General features: G+C 36.4%; 1 long non-coding RNA gene across 4 annotated transcripts in view; it reads right to left on the bottom strand.

The window, feature by feature from the left end:
* The window catches only part of LOC141948026 (uncharacterized), a 38,739-nt gene that overhangs the window by 5,487 nt on the left and 10,487 nt on the right, over positions 1–22,765 (bottom strand). The window contains exons 2-6 of one of the 4 annotated variants that reach the window (XR_012630344.1): positions 21,773–21,826; positions 19,947–20,195; positions 14,659–14,723; positions 6,799–6,888; positions 2,467–2,581 (exon numbers count right to left, since the gene is read on the bottom strand). This is a non-coding gene — a long non-coding RNA (uncharacterized LOC141948026). The remainder of the gene's footprint in view (positions 1–2,466; positions 2,582–6,798; positions 6,889–14,658; positions 14,724–19,946; positions 20,196–21,772; positions 21,827–22,765) is intronic. The other 3 variants (XR_012630343.1, XR_012630341.1, XR_012630342.1) reach the window with 3 other exon arrangements.

Genomic DNA, 22,765 nt, shown 5'->3' with positions numbered 1-22,765 from the left:
GAAGGGAACAGGTTCTGTCCCTCACAGAACTAATGGACTGTCAGATGATGCGTTCTGGGGAACTAAGGGATGGCCGAGAAGACCAAATTTACAGAGGAAAATCACAGCTTTGAAGAATAGTAGGAACTCTTTATACCAAGCACATACAGAACTACACTTTACGCTGAAAAAAGTTTCATTTCTTAAATCAGTGGAGTGATAATACATCAGGGTTAGTATTGTTTTCTGTCATTTCTTTGGGGTTTTTTTAGGGTTTTAGGCAGAAAAAAAATCTTCAAGTTTGTTCTACTTTGAAGACTGCTCCAGCCTCATCTTAGGTGGACTCTCCTATGAAGAAAATTGTGAATATTCAAGTATTTTCCTCCTCATATATTATGATTATTGTGTCCAACAATATCTGCAGAGCACATCAGATTAATTTTCATTTGGGAATACAGTTGTGGGCAGTCTCCTTGTCATATGTATTTACAGTTTCATTCTAATTAATATAAATATTTCTGTTAGAAATAAGGGACAGTCTTGCAACTGCTCTGTTCATAGAGCTATTGACTAACTACATTTAATGTTCTTTTTACATGACTCATTTAGGATTGAGCTCCACAAAATACATCTTGCTCCCATAATTTTCCCTTATGTGGCTCTTAGCATAGCAAAATCTGGGGGACCTGACTCAATTATTGAAGGTACTTGATTATCTAAGATCCAGAAAGTCCTAGTTATCTGTCTCAGACTGGGGAAAAAAACCCATTTCTGAAATACTAATGTGATAGGATTACTGTGTGTAGCATATCGCTATTTTGACCATGAAGTGTTTCCATGACAGACATGCAAATATTCAAGGCCAGATGACTTCAACAATGGTACCCATGCTTTTGATGAACTAGTTTGCATTATCTCATCTGATCCCCTCTTTTATCGTATGTAGATGAGACATCTTACGCATTCACGTGGTTTTGACATTGTCACATGCAGATACTTACTGCAACTCCATAGTTTCCAGATGCCAGAGTAGTACAGCAGCCTATTCAAGAATGTGTCCAACAGCAATTTTATGAGTTTGCACTCAAACTAGAAACTAACATGGGAAATTATGCATGTTATACGATATACTAGGTAGTTCCACACAGATCTCAAGTCTAGAGCTAAAGTACACTTCAAAGAAAGTGATTTTTTTAGGTTTTAGTTTTACCTTTCTTTTCTGGGGAGGGGTTTACTTTCTAAGCAGCATATTTATGCTCTCAGTTCTTCTGTGCTTATACAGCACTAGTTATAACTTCCAGAACCATCATAAATCACCGGTAATCCTACCCTAGCTGCAGGTCCTGGAGAGCTGGCATATGTCAAACAGAGGATTCTGAATGAAATATGGCCTTTAATCAAGTTTCAACAGCTTATAAGAACAGAGAACATAAGAAAGGCCATGCTGTTCAGACCAAAAGTCCATCTAGCCCAGCAGCCTATCTCCAAAATAACAACCCAGTATAGTGTCTATTCTTTTCAGTTTAATCTCTCATGTATTCTCGATGTAGTAACTATTCAGTGGGATTTTGGAGAGTAGAGATGTGTTTGGCCCTGTGCCCGTTCCTGGTACTGCATTGTTTCCCGAGTAATGAGAAAGAACAATCATTAGCCAGCACAGGACACTCAGGAAAGTATGTAAGAACCAGACATGAGCAGAGTCATCCTGTAGCTGGCGTATTCCCCCTTCTGCCAGTAAGAAAATTAGGAATTTCTCAAGCAAGAAGTTGCATTTAATTATTGTTCTTAATGGCTATTGAGGGCTTATCCTCTATGAATTTCTTTGGTTCATATTGAACTATTTTAACTACTCAGCAGCTCTACATGTAGAGAACATGAAAAAAGAATCAGCAAGTAATAAAACTTTTGAAATACTGTCAATGGGGCAAACATATTCCATGAGGGTGACTCTCTGAAAGTCAGTAAAGGACATCCAGGTCCTGAGAGGGAAGACTTGCATTTGTCCTCCATCAAATACAGGATAAATACATTGCCATTGAAAGCTCTAACGGCCAAGTTTGGTTTCTGGTAAAATCTGAGATTTTAGTCAGTCATTTTACATTCCTTACATCACCTTATCTCTAGTCATAAAATTAAGGTTTTACAATATAGAACACACTGTGATTAGCCCAGGGTTTCATGGTTAGTTTGCTACTATATGCAAGCTGTTGCCTCTTGGTTACTGGACAGACCAAGCATAATGGTTAAATGTCAGTCTCTCTCTGCGTTTGCCTTAGCAGGATTCGGGGTCTTCTACCCAGATTCTTATTTTCATGAAAGTTGTAGGGATTTAGTATCTTTGAGTCAAGTACCCTCTGTTAAATTGGATTAAAATTGGAAAATACATTTAAAAGTTATTGGAAAGACAGATGAACTGGTAGTGCAATCATATGAACATATATCCCATAAAGAAAAAACAGAATAAAAGCAGGTATAAAAGGTACTTGCCATAATATTGTTCTGATTGATGTCAATGGATATGAAGCTATTGGCTTCAAAGGAGGACCAAAGTATAGCCCGTCTAGTGTCCCGTCAGTAATATTTCCAGCACAGACGTCACAACCTGTCAAAATAATTCATATTACATGTGGAAATTTTTCATTAAGTCCTGTAGGAAAAACAGTTATTTCAGAGTCGAGAGATTTTTCTTTCTTACATTGTTTTGTATTAATCCCCTCTTTTTCAAACTGCACAAAAAATTCAAATCAGTTGTATAGCTCAAGGCAATTCCAAAGTTTACATTCGTTGTTGATGGTGATTGAAGTGATGGTTATTAGAGACCTGAGCAGCTGCATTGCCATCAGGGTCCTGGCTCAGAACTGAAAATTGAGGGGTTGCTGAGCCCAAGCTGAAGTTCAGAACATACTTTTATCTCTGGGAGGCAAGAATTATGGTACAGTTTACAATTTTTTTTCAATGTCAGTCTCAGTTTAAGGTTTTTGAAAGGCTACTGTTGAATAAATAAGTCTGAATACTGTCTTCCACCTCATAGCTTTAAAAACAACAATCCCTGTTCTTATTTTTAATGTTAAGGAAAATATTTTAGCAGCGCAAATAGAAGACTTGCAGCAGAATCTTACCCTCCTGAACCACCTCAAAGTTTTACATGGAGCTATGATTTTCTCTCTGGACTTTCAACTTTGCCAGTAATCGAGTAACTTTGTATAGGTCAGTTTAATTTTCTTTCTCTCAGTTGTAAAGTAAAATGAGAGTAGACAAGAACCTCTCTTAAAGGGTTGCCAAGAAGAACTAAACTATAAGATCTTCAAATGAAACACATGGTAAAAAAAGGTTTTAAGTAATTTAACATTTAAAACTAGAAGTGGGTAATATTCTGCATACATATATTACTGCTCTAATTTTGGATTATAGGGTAGATGTACACAGAAAAAAATCTTAGGTAATTTATACAGATTAGCACTAGGGATATACTACCTTCATTTAAAAAAGCTAATAATGTTCATCTAAAAAAACCTCATTACTGCTATTTCATACACAAAGATTTAAAGAGGCACTGTCCTACAGCTTCTTTAAATATCTTTTCAAACTTTATGAGAAATATATTTAAAAATTACTGCCTGTAGAAGTATTATTAGAATATATACATATGACCTGCATTTCCTAGCATCTGTACAATACCTAAAAAATATTTTCAGATTCTATTACCTGTGAAAGCAAGGATTTTCTAAATTTTTTTGTATGTAGAGATCATTAATTTAATTTTCTTTTTTTATGTAAAATTCCACTCACCCAATTTCTCTGTTTCTGATCGTTTTAAAATATGTATTAATTTCAATAGGAAACAGTTTCTATGGTTACACTTCTACCTGATATTATAAAACCACTGTAAAACATATGTTGCAACTCAAAATCAGTATAGCCTTTAAACTCTCTTTAAATCAAATAACAAAAGAGGAACTATTAGAATATCAGTTAAGTGAGACCTGCCTGTTGGGTAGAGGTGTTGTTTGTTGGGTATCTGGGGGTTTATGCTGCAGCTGTGTATTTGTATATTGCATTTATGGTGGTTAAACTGGAATGGTAAAAGATCATGAGGTATGTATACCTAAAAATAAAAAGGCTCATAGATTAAGACTCCTTAGTCTATGAGACAAGGCCATTTCTTGAACAACTCCAAACATGCAGAAAAATGTCTTCATAGTAAATTTTACAGCTATTTGGGCATTTGTAGCTTATAAATAAAATAAAACATTATACATGTTTACTATGAGTTATTACTTATTTCCATTTCGCATTTTCAGAACATATTTTTCACCTCACCATTAAAGGATACACAATACCCAAACAGAGGGTTGAGGGTTAAGAGGTCCAGAACTGTAATATCTAGTGGAGATGCAAGTTTGGGAAGAAAGCCATAGAATAGCTAAAACTTAACTTTGAAAAAGAGGTCTTCTGCTTTCATTTGCCATAGGAGAGGCTTTATTTTGACTGATGGGAAAACAATTTTAAGAAGCCTATAAGAGCTTTTTTGAGACAAAAAAAGTTTCCTGTGGGATTGCTTTTCAGACTAGCAGTTAATGATAAGCAGTGATATGTTGGTATGTAAGCAACTCTAACTGCCATGACACAAGAGAATAACAGAACCTTTACCTTTATATCATGATATTCATGATACTGGGCTTGTGACCTGCTCAGTGCCACCTCTCTGGTCTGCCATAGCTCTGCTGTAGCTAGGATAGCTGGTCATCCCCATATATCATTTGATTTGTTGACCTTCTGAGGTCCCTTCCAATGTGAGATATCCTATGATCTTTTGATACTATGATTGTTCATAACAGTTGGTTTAAGATTTCTTTTAAGCCCTCACACCAGCAGAAAAATTGCACATGAAAAACTGCTACAGGTACATAGAACTTTTTCACAGAGGATGGAATGATGATGCCTCTGACCTACAGCCAGCCTTTAGAAAGGTTGGCAATGAAATATACCAGTCTCTCAAATGTACAAAAAAAAATGAAAACAATTTGTTTAGCATGATGTAAAGCCAAATTAAAACTAGGACAGAAAGCTTTGGGGGAATAGACACATGCTAAATAAAAGTGGCTGCTGCCACTGCCACCCTGCAGGGCCTTACAAGATATCATGGAATGTGTCAATGTGATTTATTTTTCTGAATTATTCCTATGGGCACTATGTATGTATTCTGTGAAGATTAAAAGGAATTGTTTCTTTAGAAATACTACATTAAGAATCACCATAATGTTATAGTTTAATTTTGTAAAATAAAAGATCCCACTCACTGAACATAAATCAGTATAGTAGAATAAATATTGTATACCAATTCCATCACAGAACAATCCACAAGTCTGAATACATTTTTAAAAGACAATGAAGTTAGAATGAAACAGATGAGGCAATGAGCAAAAATATTTTCAAATTTTGAAGCAATATACTCAGAGACATATTTCCTGTATTATAGGATTTAATTTTCTTAATTATATTTGTTAGCTCTTCAAGAACTTATGAAGCAGTTCCCACTGTTGCCCACCTTTTTCAAAGAGGTTCTCAGTCTGTCAAATGCCTGTAGAGGCACCGGTTGTCAATGTCGAATCTGTAACTTCAACTCACATTGAGCCAGACTATGATTACCTCAAAAACATTATTTCTGGTGGGTTTTGTCTCTTTCTAATAATCCATACTGAAGGTCACACTACAAACTATGTAAGTGTCTATAAAAATTAATCACAATAGAGTATTTTTCTGGGCAGTGCAGTACAGAAGCTTCAAGACGTGCACAGCCTATCTGTTTCAGCACCAGAAAGCACTTCACGAGTGGCCTCTGGAGCCTGCAGGATTACCTTCTTGGTTCTGACTGTAGTTACCAAGTTTCCACTGGAGTACATGTATTTCTAACAGGTGCTGATCTTGATGTAGACGGTACTCCCGATACTTTTAGTCATTGCTGTCTGGGAAAACCATCAGTGTGTGCAGGAAGACTGTCAGAGTCCTCTTTTGCTAAAACCTTCTAGGCCTACACTTGGCTGTTGGCTATGGCTGATATCCACACCAAAGGGCTCAACTCTGAACTGTGCTCACTTTGTCAGATACAACCTGAATACGTTCAAAGCTTTAGGCAATGTAGAAGGTTTCACTCCTGTGCACAGGAGGACATGAAAATAATCCATGTTTCCACTTTATACATAAAGCAAATATTTACTTCTAAAAAAAAATCCCATATGATTAATTTTGAAGATTATTAAATTATTAAAATTTGTGTATATGTAGATAACTATTGTCATCTTTCCATACTTCTGTTGGTTTTTTTTTTCCCTTCCTGTCTCATAGTATGTTGTGATTAGGGTAGACTCTTGGTTCTTAGAACTGTTTTGTCTTCATCATTAAATGCAAATTTTTGTGTCAGACTGCTTATACATGAGAATGTAACTGAAGTTGTGCATTAGTTATATATATATTTATATACATATATATTTACATACAAATTTATACATGTTAACTATAGCACAAGGTACCTCAAAAGTCGTATTATAATTATATTAATTATTAACTTAAAAATTGTTTTTAACAGACGTCCCAGGTGCTTACTTGAGTACAAAGTCTCTTTAATATAGATTTAGTTCTAGTTAAATGAGCTTCCTAAAAATATCCATGGACACAAAAGCAAGAGAAATGAGGAAAATTGATTTTGTCATGTTCTGGAGATAGTTATAATGCAATTTATCACTTATGAAGGCACTTCATGCTGGTGAGCATTTGGGGCACCATGTTTCAGAAGGAAAGTCAAGTTCATAAATGACTCACCAAATATTACAGGAGGAGGAAGAGAATGATCCTGGGTATCTTAGAGAAGAGTGATATATGTTCAAAGGCTGTTCCAGAGTAACAAAGAATCTGGGAAATGGAAAGCACATATAAATGTTTTTCTGTTTTCTCTATGTGTATATTCCCTTTATCTTGCTAAGGGTAAAAAGCCACTGGCTTAGAAATCATATCACAAACTCTGCATGTTCTGTGTCAGGGCCCTGAGTGCGGTAATAAGCTCTCTCAGTAATTGCTCTGACCAGCCTCACCTGACGGCTCCCCACGCTTTTGACCAGTGACACTATTTAAGCTCAAGATGGACTTTTCAATCCTTTTCTGAGCTACATCTCAGATGTAGCTGCTGGTCAGATGTAGATGCCTGCTGCTGACCCTGTTCCTGAAGTGCTGTAGTGCATCCCTTGATGGACCTTGGACCATGTCTCGCCTGATGATCACTGGACCACTGACAGGATCTGTTGCTGTTGCCATCCTGCTCTGCTTGCCTGTCTCGGGTGCTGTAGGACTGTGTCCTGTTGGTGAGGTCCTTGCCCAGTCTGCACAGTGGCCACCCCTTAGCTGCTAGCTCAACTTAGGGAGCAACCTGCTCTTGCTGTTCCCTGACAGTGTAATTAAACTGCCTTCTTAAAGAGAGACACTGTGAAAAGAATTCCTGTAGCGTTAGAAGTATGGAAAGCTTGTAGTTAAGTAGCCACTCATGATGGAACAGTAAGCTGCAGCTGGACTGATGGGCCCTTCTGGGCTTACAGTTTGTACCCAGGAACTCAGATAGCTTTGGAGTCTACACAGACCAGTGCGAGAGTACACAGTATGTGATACCACCCAGGTAGTTACTGTTATAATAAATAGATATGATTTTCATATGAGACAACTGTTATAATAAACATACATGTCTATTTTATAATATATTAGAATATAAGCAATAGGACAATTACTGGAAAACAATTACTGCAAGAAATGTGTTTCATGACTGAGACCCATCTTGGTCATTAACTAAGTCTTGATCGCTACATTCCCATTTTGTTGTGAGAACAGAACAAACATTGTGGTTTTTTATAAAGCTGTACTAACTGTCAGAGATTTTTTAAGCAGGATGGCAGCTTACCTTTTCCACCCATTACTCAATCGCAAATTCTAAAACATGTTTTAAAGAGTTAAGTACTAATCAAAATTTTTGCATCCATACAAAGTCAGTCTCACTGAGTCATATATCAGTGCAGTGTTAAGAATGAGTCATAATTTTAAGAGGTGCCATTTTTCTGTAGTGTATTAAATGCAAAAGCATGTCAAACATATTGCCACTACGGTTTATTGTTAAGTCTGCTGAAAGCATTTTGTTCAAAACAATGTTTGCTGTATCTCATATAGCTTGAAGTCTAAATTAACTGAGCTGCTTTGCTAAGTCAAGAAGAGAAAAGAATTCTTTCCTTGCCTCAACTGTCTGCCATGAGCAGCAATGGTGTCAGCATTCAACTATACTACAAACATTAGTGGTGCTAATTTGCAACTATACCTTGAGCACCTGTGGAGTTTCTTTGCCACTATACCTTTATTCCTAATGCAGGATGGATGAATGACAATGCTGCATAGTTGACCCTTCTACAGTGGCCCCAATCTCAGTCTCTCATTTACTGTACATTAAAGCAACCACATTCTCTTGCATGGGCTAAAAGGTTTAGATGTCTACCTGAATTTGTAGCCTATTCCAGGTACATATGCTTTGCATTAGGCAAGTGAGTGCTTTATCTCACATATGCATTGTAGTGTATAGAATTAGTCACTTAATGAAATGTTACTGGGGAAAAAAAATAAATCACAGCAGCTAACATGGACATGAAAATATGACTAATCTGTGTTGGGTTTCAGTTTCTTTAGTCCAGAAGGCTCTGTGAGGCCATATGTATCATTGAGATCCTACTGTATAATTCAAACTCTTTCATCTAGTGAATAGCCTAAATAAGCAGTACAAGAACACAAGGAGCCCCTAACTCATATAAATGCTGATAATACTATAAGGCATTCCCTTAGTTTTGACCTTCATGCTCTGAAGTATGCAGGGTTTGTAAAAGTGGTGATACAACCATTACTTTTTCAGGGTTAATTTGAAATTACACACTACCCAGATGACACTGAAAGATCATGAGACGTCTGTATGTGAATATTATTGACAACTGAAAACCGACTACAATCCTTTCACGCACCCTTCTGCAGCCCTCCCCAACTGTGATTCGTAAGAACCAATACAAGTTGTGCTTTCTAGAAAAGAGGACTTGAGGACTTGATTCTAAAGGTGGTATATATTTGTATAAGCCATAAAAATACTATGGAAGGAGAGGCCCAAGGCTAAAATAGCAGGTGTTTTTCAAGCTAGAATTGAAATCAATTGGCAGCACTGCATGGGGGAAGCTTGAACAGTATCTTCCTGAACTCTGTTTGATTTAAGCAAGTGTTGGCAATCCTTATTTTAATGCTTAATATTATCTATCATTTTTTTCAATAAATTATAAAAAATATCACTTCTAATCAGGCCTTTTCTCATTAAAAATAAAGAAAATTGCTAGGCTTCCTAACAGAAAAATCTGATAATTTCTTGGATACAAGCAGGAGTTAATATAAAATTGCAGATCTTTTATAAGTGTTTTGAGCAGTGGCTTTATGATTGCAAAGTCTGTCAGGTTTTTTTAATGGCTCACATTCCAGTATCAGAACTATGGGTGGCATCAGGTGTCTAAGTTTTGCACCATCTAAACTTGGCAGCTGTTTAATTTACCTTTGTTGCATAATAAAACCTTCTTGGAATAAAACAGGGAAATTTTCAATAAGACTAGTCAGAGCAAGATCACTAGATGCCACTTTAGCTGCATTACACAGTTCTTCATAGTGTTTCACTGAGCATAGGTAACACTTTAATGGGACAGATTCTCTAGGTTTCTGAATTCCTTGTGTTCCTCAGGCAGTAAGGAAAGACCAGAAACAGGGCTGACAGCAAGCATATAATGAGTGAAACAGGATGCAAGAGCTCACCACCTCTAACTGCCAATCTTAATGGGGGAAGTGACTACAGTGGGTGGTGAGGGTGACCCTAGTCCTCTGGGTCACTGCTAAGTAGGAAGGATTACAGCATTCCCCAGGTTGCTGACATCTGTTATAGCCAAAACATAACTGCAACAGCAGATAACTTATAGTACTCTTCCAATCCCTCTTGCCTCCCTACCCAGCAGAGATTTACTACAGCGAAGAATTATATACCCATTTTAACAAGATTTCTTGCAGTTTTTGCACTAAGGAATGCATTTGTCCCGGCCACGAGGAAGGTTACTGTCTGGGCTGACTACTGTCTTTCATGCTATTCTTCATCAGTTGATTTGCTATAGGCACTGCTAAGCAGTGTTCAGAATGGTCAGCATGAAGATACTTCCTGTAATCATGACTGAAGGTTTACCCCATCATTTCTTACCCGTGTTTATGTCATTTTGGAGGTAGACTGTATTTCCAGGTGCTATTAAACAATTACATTTCAAAAGGATCAGAAAGGTATCTTTCCTTTTTTTAAGCAGAGCATGGCCGGACTCTTCTCAGGACAGTAGGCAATGAGCACAAACTGAAACCCATTAAATTCAATATAAACATAAGAAAACACTTTACTGTGAGGTTGACTGAATGCTGGAATAGGTTGTTGAGAGTGACTGTGGAGTCTCTAGTCTTGGAGACATGGCCCTGGGCAAACTGCTCTAGCTGACCCTATTTGAGCAGGGGCGTTGGACTATATACAATTTAGGTGTCTTCCAACCTCAGCTATTCTGTGATGCCATAATTAGACCACCTCCTTTAATACAGCCATCATATGATTTATGCCTTTTAGTTTGAGGTTGGATAACTAATTGATTCAACAGGGCAAGGCCTCATGACCACTGAGAGTATGAAGCTCTTAGAGATTCACAGCCTAATGGTGAAAATGAGATCCCTAAAATTAAACAAATCACATAGCGTTTCATGTCTATCCTGACTTGGGTGTGTTTGAGGAGGAATCTAAAAGAGTTGGGCTGAGTACATGTTACCATCCTGGAAATGACCTAAATGAGAGACCACATCTCTCCCTCCCTGTTCTGCACAGCAAGCAGCAGAGGTGACTGAGCTACCTGCCTTGCCACTGGCAGAACTGTCTGCCAGCATCTCTCTCCCCACTGGCATGTCTTCCCCTCTGGTCTTGAATAGGCAGGTGTGCTTAACTCAAGCTAGTCTATAAAGCTGCACGAGTTTCACAGGAGAGAGATGTTGCTGCGAAGCTTCTCTTTGGAATTAGCAGGGTGTATTTACTCTTTCAAATGTTCTGAAGACAAGCACTATCTGCTGCTTGCTGCACAGCATTTGTAGGCATTACTGGTTTACAAAAGGGTAATTTTAAAGAATGAGAAAGATCACAAGTATTCTGGTTGAAAACATTCTTTGTACATTCCAAATAAGCACAGTTTAAAATTCAGTTTCCTTAGACTCTGTTTTCTCTCCCTAAATGTTAGAGATTAAGTGTCATTCAGATGTGTTGGAATATCTCCCCCCTTTCAAAAGCTACCCATACAGAAATGTTTGGCTTCCCTTCAAATGGAAGAGTATTAAAAGAAAGAACTGCTGAGCGCAGGGGTTGGCAACAGTTGCACTTTAAAATGAATAGGGGACTGAGTTTATACTTGTGAAAATGGAACAAGTACAGCAGAGCGGCAATGAAAATCAGGTTTATACTATGACTGGGTGGACTCACGAAATGTGATTAGATTATCAGCAATAAAACTTGCACACATGAAGTTAAACATGTTTGTACAGAGAGGCTTCAGCTGTACTGGCTTAGAGAAATGTACTTGTTTAACAAAGAATTTGCAAACAAAATAGCTCACTTTAAAAGGTAGATGCAGATAAGTAGAGATTTTGATGTTATGCTTCCAAATGTGAGCAGATTGTGATTTTTTTTTTAACTTTTAAATATGCTTTTCAAACTCCTTTCAGTGGATAGCAGTTCTAAAAAAAACCAAACCCAAACCAAACAATTTTTAAGCAAATAATTGATCGGTAATTTTAAATGTTATTCCTATGACAATGGAACTAATTGTATGTATTACTTACTTCAAATGTTAGAGCCTTAACAAAAACTATTTAGCCATCCCTAACAGTATAAAGTTACATGAAGCATTAATACACCGAGATCCCCCTTCCCTATACCACCAGAAAAATGATCCCCTTTCTTTATCTTTTCAGTATAACAAGCTCTTTTATCCATTTCTTTTACAAGCTGCTGTTGCCACTATTCCCCCTCATGAGTCTTGACAGCTAACTCAAGTTGATGGCCACTCTTCCACTGACTGCTGTAGAGTAACTGCCAAACCTGTTTCATACTGTAAGACTGGTGCTATCTGTAACTCCTTATTTCTGTGCTCCTAATAGGTATATCATTCATTATGAATATGTCACTGTGAAAGATACATGTGTAAAGTGTGGAGAAAAAAAAAGCTTTGTTTTCTTTCTTGCTCTTTTGCTGAAATAATCAAATCTTTAGGCGTTAATGCACAGCAGAATTCCTTTGCCCATCATGGCTAAAACAGGTGAAAAGGACTTAAAAGTAAACTTTTCTACTACAAAAAAAGGAGGAAAAAATGAGTTGAGGATGCTAATCAAACAGTAGAAAAAGTCCTCAAGGAAGTATGATGGTGTTGAATGTGTGATATGGGCCAGTTTTTAACTGAGGAAAAAATGGTCATCTTAGTTAAAACACACAAGGTGTGGACCCAGGAGCAGAGATTATTGGCAAAGGTTATTGTGTTTTGCAGACAATAGGAAGCGGGGTTTTGACTGGCCATCTGGTCTGCACTCTACAGCTACAGCTGTGTTAGCTAGCTTAGAGGAGGAGCTGCAGCTGGGTAATGAATATATACAGCATAGGAGAGTGCAGTATTTATGGCAAAGATAAGAATTGATGAAAAAGTAGGACTGGACATGCTTTAGGTTTAAGATATCATTTCAAATCCCGTTGTCTATGATTCAATGCTGGACATTTCATTGAAATATTCAGAGACCTGAAATAAGAGATTTGATTCATAATTTTGCTGTAGTGTGCATAAATACAAATGCTAGGAATTAGTATACAGTTGCCCAGGTCCAATTGTTCTAAACAGTTATACAAGCACAGAATTTTTCTGCCAAGCTGAATCATCAGAAGTCTTTGGTTTGATAGCTTAGTGTCTAAGAATTAGGAATTTCTTCTAGATAACTCAGAACCGTGAACACCTTGAGCACAGTTCATTTTATATTATTCATGCCAATGAATCAGACTCAGAAGTAGAGATGGTCTGGGTAGAACAATAAATTCTCACCACAAGACATCTTCACTGATGTAACTTGTTGATATTTATACTTTAGTAGAAAAAATACAGCTTTTTAATGGGACTTTTTTACATTTACATAAATATATATACAGCAGATGTTAAACGCATTCTACCTACTGCCCCTTCCACAGAGATGGTGAATAAATAATTTGAATATAACTGTCTAAAGGTATACTTTTCCCTAGAGAACATTATTTAGCTGCCACAGGTAAAGCTGTTTGCAATGGTTTGCTGGTAGAGAAGTACTAATCTGCCCAACAGTTACTAGCAGACAGGAGCTAACATGCAGTTGCCACAGCACACAGTACCAGCAAGAAGTTAGTCTGTAACTGGCTGGAAAAAGAATTGCCAGTAAGATTTCCTTATTTTTGCCTTGTAAAAGAAACGTACCTTGAATGGTAGGTACTGCCTTGAAAAAAATATTCAGCTAGAAGCCCTTGAATAGGGAATTAGTCACATTCCTGGCTGCTTTTCCTATGCCCAGGAGAGTTTGTGACAAGCACAGACAAGTGTGAAAAGCTTTGATAATAAATCTAGAGATAACATTCATCTGAAGAGTTGGTGTCCCTGGAGCATGGAGGGAAAGTGTTATTCTCTAGTATTCCTTAAAACACTCAAAGCAAATGGGTATTATTCTGCCTATGAAGACATTCTCAGAAATCTAATTCCATTAAGTGCTACTGCCTTAAGAAGTACTGTAAGAGAGTTAACACCCTATGCCTTCAAGAAGCTTTCATTCTCAGTGGAAGAAAATGGGCCACAGTAAATCCTTAGATATAAGGGTGGCCACAAGTAGCTGCTGTTTGTTTCTAATTTGCGTTTATCTTATTTCATTGCAAATTTTAATTCATCTCTTCCAAATGAATATGGAACATTTCATTTGCTGATCTTTTGCATTAATGTGGTCAATATAATTGGAGCTGAAGCGAGCTGTTTGCCAGACTTTCTAACTGCTGCCAAGAAAAACTTGGGTGTCATTTTAGAAAAATCCATGGGTGGAGGAGGAGGAGATCATGACCATCTGTCTATGCATCAAAGGCTAAATCATTATAGGGGAAAAATAACTTCTCTGTTGTGTTTGCCAGCCATATTCCCCTTTAAAGTAAGTTCAGTTAGTAACTTTTGAAGATGAACATTTTCAAAATTGTCCTGTGCACTCAAACATTTCTTGGAAGGAAGGTGAGGAAAAATTTAAAGTGCACAATTTGGAAGTGAATGAGATAGCAGGAGGATAACATTAGAGGAAAAGTATAGAGTCTCCTTGGAATCTTCCCAAATGCTTTCTGTTGCATCCGTTTCAGTTCCAGGATCTAACAAGTATACAGAAAAGGAAGTACATAGTCTCTTACTTGTCCTGCAGACAAATTACACATATTCCATGCCCCATAGCATTTACAGACTTCTTGACTTGAAGTTTAACAATGGGACAATAATCTAACAGCATTTGAGAGACGTCACAGTAAATACGCACCTGGACCTACTTGAGTCTTAGAACTTCTGTTGTCAGTCAGGATAATAGTCTGAAAAGTAAACACTCTGCAAAAAAAATGCATAGGGAAGAGGGGCATTATCTGTAGTCTAGCTAATACTTTGCTTTTTTATTTGGTTGTTTTTTTATTATTTAATGCACTGCAAAATTAAAATCTTGGCATCATGCTGAAAGCCATCATAAGGAGCTAAACTATGAATGTCTCTGAAAAGCCATCAGTCCTTCCAACCAGGAGTCACTGTGGCAGGAGTGCTGTAGGCTCCTTTATCAGTAGTCACTGTGACATAAAGGTCTCTATGATGAGAGTGAAATGACAACAAATTGAAAATGCCCGTAACCATGGGAGTTCTGTTTAGACTGCCACTTCCAGCATTGCTACTGTTCTAGTTGTGTCTGCTATAGTAACCGCTTTAGTTCCTGTAAGTTCCACCTTCTAGCATACTCCCTCATCAAAATATTTGCATTTTGTAGGGTATGACATCTAAGTCCAGACACTGTTACTTAAAAATATTGCTCTGGCTTCTCTGAGCAGAAATCCTTCATAGTGTCAGTCTTCAAAGGAAAGATTTACAGTTCTTATCAGGAATATGGGGTTTTTCTTTGTATTGAGATTCTGAATTCCCTCCTTCTTTGAAGATAAGAAACCCCTGCTATCACAGACTTTATCTGAATACGAATGGGTCCCTGGATTTGATAAACTGTTTAGGACTACTAGGATCAAATGCTAAATATGTGCACATTGAGAGTTCAAAAGGTGAATTAATTTCACCTTTGTATGCTTGCTATTCTTGATTCCTATCTTTTCTGATAATAAGTAGTAAAATTTAAAAACATAATTTAAAAAATTTATGGCTTTTTGGAATTATACTTCATGTTCTGCTCCAACATTAAAAAAAGAAAAATAAATTTACAGGCGCATCAGGGTGTGATTTTTGGAAAAATAAACTATTTTTTAATAAATGCAAAACCAAGCACAAGTGAATTTTTCACATGTAATCAAACGTCAATAACATGTTTCATGTACTTGAAATGGAACAAACACAATTTTAATTTGCAGTATATTCTGAACAGAGTCACTGCATTCCACCACATCTGGAATCTTTGAAGACATATATATTACAAGTTTCTTTCTAACAGTAACTACAAAGTATTAACTCAGCCTCAGGTAATAAAATGCCAGCATGAAGATAAATGGAAAAATAAAACTGCCTAACTAAGATTTTTAAGAGGTATTGACAATTCAGACAAATTATCCTTTTACATTATTGAAGTTGAATGATATCTTGAAAAAGAACTCAAATTCTGGAAGTTCTTCATAAAATTAAAATTGGTTCACTGCAATGATATGGCTGAGTTTGCAAAAATGTTTGCATCGGGCTTCTTGCTTGAATTGTATGTTAATCATCTTTTTAAAGCTTTATTCTTTAATTCTAAGTTAGCAGTGCAACAGGATTTGTGTATTTAAAAAAAATAATTATCAAAGGTTAAAAGAGTAAAACCTAGTAATTAAGCACTCCTGTAATACTTGAAAACTTGCTAGTAAAGAATTAATTTGTTTCATTATAATGAAAAGTGTGTATATATACACACACTGTTTCAGAACATTCTCCTAAGGTTTTTAAAAAAAACAAGAGTAAATACCTTTCTGCCCCACCACTGTGTCACAGTCCACATGGTCAACAAATAGTTGACCATGAATAGTAAAATTTACCGTCTAAGCTGAATAATAGGATATCCTGTAAAGCAGGAGTGTTAGAAATCTGCATGGAGGATTGAATTGGAAAACTGCCAGAAGTTCAAGGGCCACATCTATTTTGCATAAAATGGAGCAGATGGTAGCTGACTTAATCTTTGATACCATGGTAGGGTCCACAGAGATTATAAATCCCAGCATGAAACACTCCATTTCTTTCCCGCATTGAGCAGGTGATAAAGGAAGATACAACGTATCTTGCAGATATTTTGAAACACCTACTTTGAAAATAGGCTCTATAGTGCATTGTTGTTTCACATCTAGATTTTTCCAGCGAGAGTTCTGGTTTTAGCACCTACAACTAATAGCATACAGTTGATTAGTAACTACAAGTAATTGGCAGTTTCTTGGCCATATTATTAGAGCTTTGCGTATGCTGGTCCAAAGATTTACCCTGTTTCTTAGAAAGTCTTTTTGCTATGTTATGCAAGCATTTATAAATCTTCCATCATTATATTTGATCTATCTGATACCATTCGCAGGCATAACCAGATCAACCAATAGATCAAATGCTGAGAGTCAGTATTTGAAATTCTTACGCTACTCAAAAAGCTTGTGGGACATTAACATATTGAAAAGGAGAGGATGTCTTAGATTGTCCCTGAGGATCACAGCTATTTAACATGCCATGAGTGTCTATCAGCTTTTTTGGTTGAGAGTGTGAGATTTAGAGCCTAATTCAGATAATCTTAAATTTAAAAATAGTTCCTCTGACATTAAGCAAAACAAGTAAATATGTAAAAAAAAAATACTCTAAATAGAAATCTTAATGTGTACATCAAAATTCCAGGAAATCCACACCATCTACGTATGTAGACTAAGGAAGCATATGGTAGAAAACTGTCATGGATAGTATTGAATCAGTCACTACTTGTAGACATCTGTGATGCACCATATCAAATTAACACTGGGTATGATTTCTGATTTAATATAAAGGATCTTGACTGGTTTTAGTTCTATTGCTAAAGTTCAGATGCAAAATACTAATCTGCAAATATTGGTATTCCAGATTGAAGAAGGCTAAAGTCTGAAGTCAAAAGAAGTAAAGTATAGAATAATTTTGCAACTGTCCACAACTTGTTCATACAGCGTAAAATCCATTGGGAATTTGATAATAAAAATTTTCTTGTCTTTTGGAAATACTTATGCATTTTTCTGTCATTAGATTTAAAATATAGGTGCAAGAATATTTCTAAATTTCTGGAATACCCAACTACTGTACTGTACTGTACTGTACTGTACTATACTATACTTCAAATTTGATTACTCCTAACTGATCTGTTAGTAGAAAGATGACCTAGAAAGCAGTTATAACATGTAATTGCTAGTGCTTCTGTATCTATTTCCTTCAAAAAAGGAAACTGGACGATGTTTTGTCATCCAAAGTTATAACCAGTATTACTCACCACTTGTGAAGCCCAGCCTTAGCCTGTCTGCTTTGCTCAGATCTGACTGCACAGAGCAAACAGAAATCTGGATGGCTTAAATGGAGGAGAGTTCACTGGCATCCCTGCCTGTCTTCCAGATCCTGCTCCCCTTCTGCCAGGTAGGTGCTGCCAAACAGTGGACATAGCTTTGTAGCTCTGTACTGCCTGTCAGGATCTCTGGCTAAACCTTTTAAAACTGTCTGAGAGCTGAGGGAAGCTCAACTACAGTCTTTGTTGGAGCCTGCTGGGGCTGTAGCTCTCACTGTTAGTACTATCCAGTTTGTCACTAGCAGTTCCAATCTCACAATGCAGTAACAGCTACAGAGCCAAAGACTTGTATCCATTGCTTCAACTGGAATAGCATGAGAGCTGCTATTCTTTGTGTCAGAGTCTGACTCAATGCAAAACCTAAGGGGCATCACTGCAAACTAAGGGGTAGTACTAAGGTTTACCACTTCTGATGAGAACTGCCCTGAGACTATATAAGCAGTAATATTTCAGTTTTATAGATGAGGAAAACATGGGAGAAATCAAATTATTTCTTTCAATATTACAGATAGTTCAGCATTCAGGAATTTCTGCTCTTGTCCTAATACTGCAATAGGAAAACAAAAAACCAAGGGGAAAAAAAACATTTAGAAATTATTGCAACTGCATCTTTTCTCTCCCTTTGAGGATTTTGTTTTCAAGCAATGGCTTCCTCTCACAGCTTTTAATACTTAATTAGTCATTTTCATCAGCATGGAATTGTTCTAATTTGTTACTTCTACATTCCGATTATGAAATACGACAGAATTCTAAATATTTAATGGGAATGGGATTATTAGCAATGTGCCCTTGTTGCATGCTGCATTGTTATCCTCTTTAGTATCATAAAATACACCATGTACCTGTAGCAAAGAGACCTTAGTAGAGCATACAGATGGAATTGAATTCCTAAAGCAGTCATAGGTCTGCAAGTGTTATTCTCAAGATCTCAATACAGTCTTTTTAGATTATTATACATGAACATCAGTGAAAAAAGTCTTTCTCCATCTTCTTTTTAATACAGCAAGTCTACATATTATTCAAAGATATACTGGTACAAAATGATCAGTTTGATTACACCCTAAAATTGAAAAGACTATTTAGGTTTTGGTTGGTGTTCATCATCATAAAGTAAGTTTATGATTTAATATTTTACTGTATGGGATATTTTTCTTGCAGATTATAACGCCCCTCAGAGTATTCTGGGTTCTTTGCTCACCATTTTAAACAAATTTTTCTAATATTCTTAGAGAAAGGTCAAACTCTGCTAAAGGTGTATAGAGAAATACTCTAATCTGAAATGGAATAGTACAAAACATTACAGTTTAAGACTTTGAGAATCATGTAGTGAGATCTTTTGTTCAGGTGTTAAACCACTGAATGAAGATTATTATAATATTTGTGGTCAGTGCAAGAACATGGGAGTGGAAAGCCTCCTAGATTATTCATTGGCACTGGTGGTTTTGAAAAGAGAAATCCATGGTGCAAGCAAAACGTAGATTTTCATTTACAAGGTGATAGAAAGAAAAAGAAGGACAAGTACTTATGGCTCCTAAGGCAAGCTTTTCCCACTGAAAGAGCTAATTCTACATTGGTGGTATATCTGCAATGGTTGAAGTTAAAATTTTATTGGCCACTTCAAAAATGTTGTAAATCAGTGTGGGATTTTGATATAAGCAGGATACAAAAATAGAACAGCAGCCCAAAACATTCACTGCTCCTGGGTAGATATGCAGAGAAAAGCCTGCAATGTACTTAGGGCTGTGTTACAGATCAAGCTCTACCAATGTTAAACCAGCTGTGGGAAGCAGAAGATCATGACAAAGTCAGATTTTCTTTATAGAACAGCTGTTGAGACTAACAAAATTACTCATATGACAGAGAAATAAATTAGCAGCAACCACAGAGGTAGGCTGCATTAGGAATAAGTAAAATTAATTATATAGTGGTCAAAAAGAACATTAAATTAAGTTATTTGTGAATTGCTGGAACGAACTGAAATACATGGTTCACCTTGTGCAATAAAAGCAAGAGCACTGCCCAATCAACAATAAAATACCCACCTTCTTTTCTGCTGCCAGTTGTTCTCAGCTCCACCAGAAACAAAGATCAGGTCAGTGGCAGGGTGTCACTGGTTCCTACAGTCTTTATTGCTCTGTAAATCACAACAGTCGATTTGGGACTGCTTCTGCAGAAGCTGATTTTCATCTCACATGTATCTTCTCTCACCTCTGTTAGGCTCTGCCACAGACCATTATCTGCTGTGTGCTAGCTTCCATTCAGCCACCTCTTATTCTTCTGTATCTTGACCACTGCAGATATAAAGCACATCAAGGGCATTTTAAAAGCTTTCTTCCTCATTAACTGAGGCCCTTCTTCCTCATTGTGTTCTTCAGACTCATTTTGAGGTTGTGTCTAACTGACAGCTATACCACCAGGATAGCATCTAAGCCTTCCACTAGTCAAAAAGACGACTTATTTCAAAGAGTATTCCTTAAAATTCTCATACACTTTCTCAAGAAACCTTAGAAAAAAGTCCAACAAGAGTAATCAGAAAACAAGCATACTGTTTGCATTGGAGAGGTGGTTTCCCTGAAAATGGTGAAAGAATTAATGTATTTCTCAAATGGTGAGCATGAAGTCTAATTAAGATCTTGTTTTTCACAAAAACATGGAAATCGGGTACAGGGTGTTCTTAGCATTGATGGTAACTACTGGGTTAGGAAATGGAGTTAAGTTGCAATATGCTACATATGGAAGAATGACTTCTTAGGACTGATGAAAAGAAAAAAGTAGTTAGCCAGAAAGAGTATTAAATAAGTGGGTTTTTTCACTATAAAAAAATTTTGAAGATGTTTTGTCCCACATCTATATGGAATAGTTCATAAAAGAAAGGCATAACTCAAGACTGATGTCATCAAAACTATTGTTATTCTGAATCTGCCTTAATTTCTAGTTGCTTAATTTAGTTGCTTCACTCAATTCTCTTCAGACAAGACCTTAATTTATGGCATTTGATATTGTTTTCTTGATATCTTCTAAAATTCAAGTTTGGAGGAAAAATGAGATGCTGATTTGGAAAACAGAGTTTCTACAATAAATCTCCTCTAATAAGAACACAAATAGATTTTATGTTATCATGTGGTTCTAAAATTTGCAGGTACCAGGCATATAAATTTCTATCTGTGAATATGTAGGGCTGTAATTTTTTTAACTCAGTGTTAGGAAACCAGACAGGCAAACAGCCTGTGCCTCCACCTGGAAAACATTCCAGTCAGAAGCTCTAAGGTAAGGAGATGCCTAACCACTGGTGGTTAGGCTTAGAACAGTTTTCAATCAGGTCAAGATCTGTTTTTAAAATAAATATTCATATTCTCTTATATTGTCAAGTGTAGGTTTTTATTAATATTATACAAGCTTTCACTTTATATTTTGTAATTGCTGAGACAGAAGCTATTAAAATAGAAATTATTATCCATCTCAATACTTTTTTTTTTCTTTCAACCTATGTTTTTTCAGCCTTGAATATCTCCTGAAACTATGTAACTGGAATAGAACTGTTCTACTCATGGGTCAAACCCCCAGATTCTTATTTTCTCAGAAACAAATAGGCACTCTTTGCATTTGCCTCCAATTCTAGCTCCCAGTTTTCCCATAAAACAAATCAGGACTGCATTCTAGCAAACTAGGATTTCTAAATAGCTAACTTATAAGAATTGAATCCTATTGTATTCTGTTCTGAGGGCTGTGTTCAGTCAATCAGAGCCTTCACAACTAACCCACCCCAGAAAAAAAAACCAAACCATAACTGAAAAAGTAAAGGAATGCAAATGTTTCCCTTGTACTTGTACATTATCTTTGATTTGTTCTTAGGTCTGGACACACGTACATTGCACTTTCACAGCTGTAGTCTATTTAATTTCCAAAACATTTTCCACTGCTCCTGAAAAGTACAAAATTATGAAGATCCTGTTTAGTGCTACAGATATTAATGATTGCTGACATTATTACTGTTTCTGTAAATATTTTGTATTCCATTAATATTGAGCTTTATACCCAAACATAACTGATCAGTGCAAAGGGTACCTGTAGCTGATCAGTCCATCATAATGGCTTTCAAAGTATTGTTCTGGAAACTGTAAAAATGTCCAAGAGAATTGATCCTATCTGAAGGAGCTGGCAGAGGTCCCAATCCTGGCAGTGGATCCACATGGAAGCAATTCTTGTCCAACACACATCTTTTTGTGTAATTCAATTTACTTACAGAAAATGCATTTCTGACATCTAAGGCATCAAGTTTTTGCTTTTTCTGTAATATTGTTCAGTAAGTTTAGCTGTCTTCTGATTTACAGTGCTATTCAAGGTTTTACAACATTACCCATCTATGTTCAGTGTTACCACTTTTAAAGTAAAATTCTTGAGTAGAAATGCAACCAAACCAGTAAATATCTGGGAAAAAACACTGCAGAAATCTAACTTCAATACATTTCATTTTAATATGTTACAGTAGAAATTAGTAAAATTAAATATTTTTTTTAATCCAATTAGCACAGTATATGGTGAGGAAGCTATGTTCTGTAAATGGACACCAGAATATCTCGTTTGGACTCTGGAATTATATTACTTTAAATATTTCTGATGTTTAAAAGGATAAGTTTGAGGTGGATACATTTTATTCCTCTCCAAAATAATACCAAATTGAAAATATTCTAAACGAATCAAATGACTATATGATTCCATCACAGCAGATCTCTTCCCCTATTATAAAGTGGTTAACAATGTGAATGAACGTGGCTGCTTCTGCAAATTGTTTTCAATTAGCTGTTGAAATAGAAAACTCATCTGAGAAACTGCTGTAAAATTCTATCACAAGTTTCCCAAG

The sequence above is a fragment of the Strix uralensis genome, chromosome 11, assembly GCF_047716275.1.
Source record: "Strix uralensis isolate ZFMK-TIS-50842 chromosome 11, bStrUra1, whole genome shotgun sequence".
NCBI lineage: Eukaryota > Metazoa > Chordata > Aves > Strigiformes > Strigidae > Strix > Strix uralensis.
The sequence above is the reverse complement of the archived record's forward strand: the minus strand, read 5'-3'. Positions and strand labels throughout refer to the sequence as shown.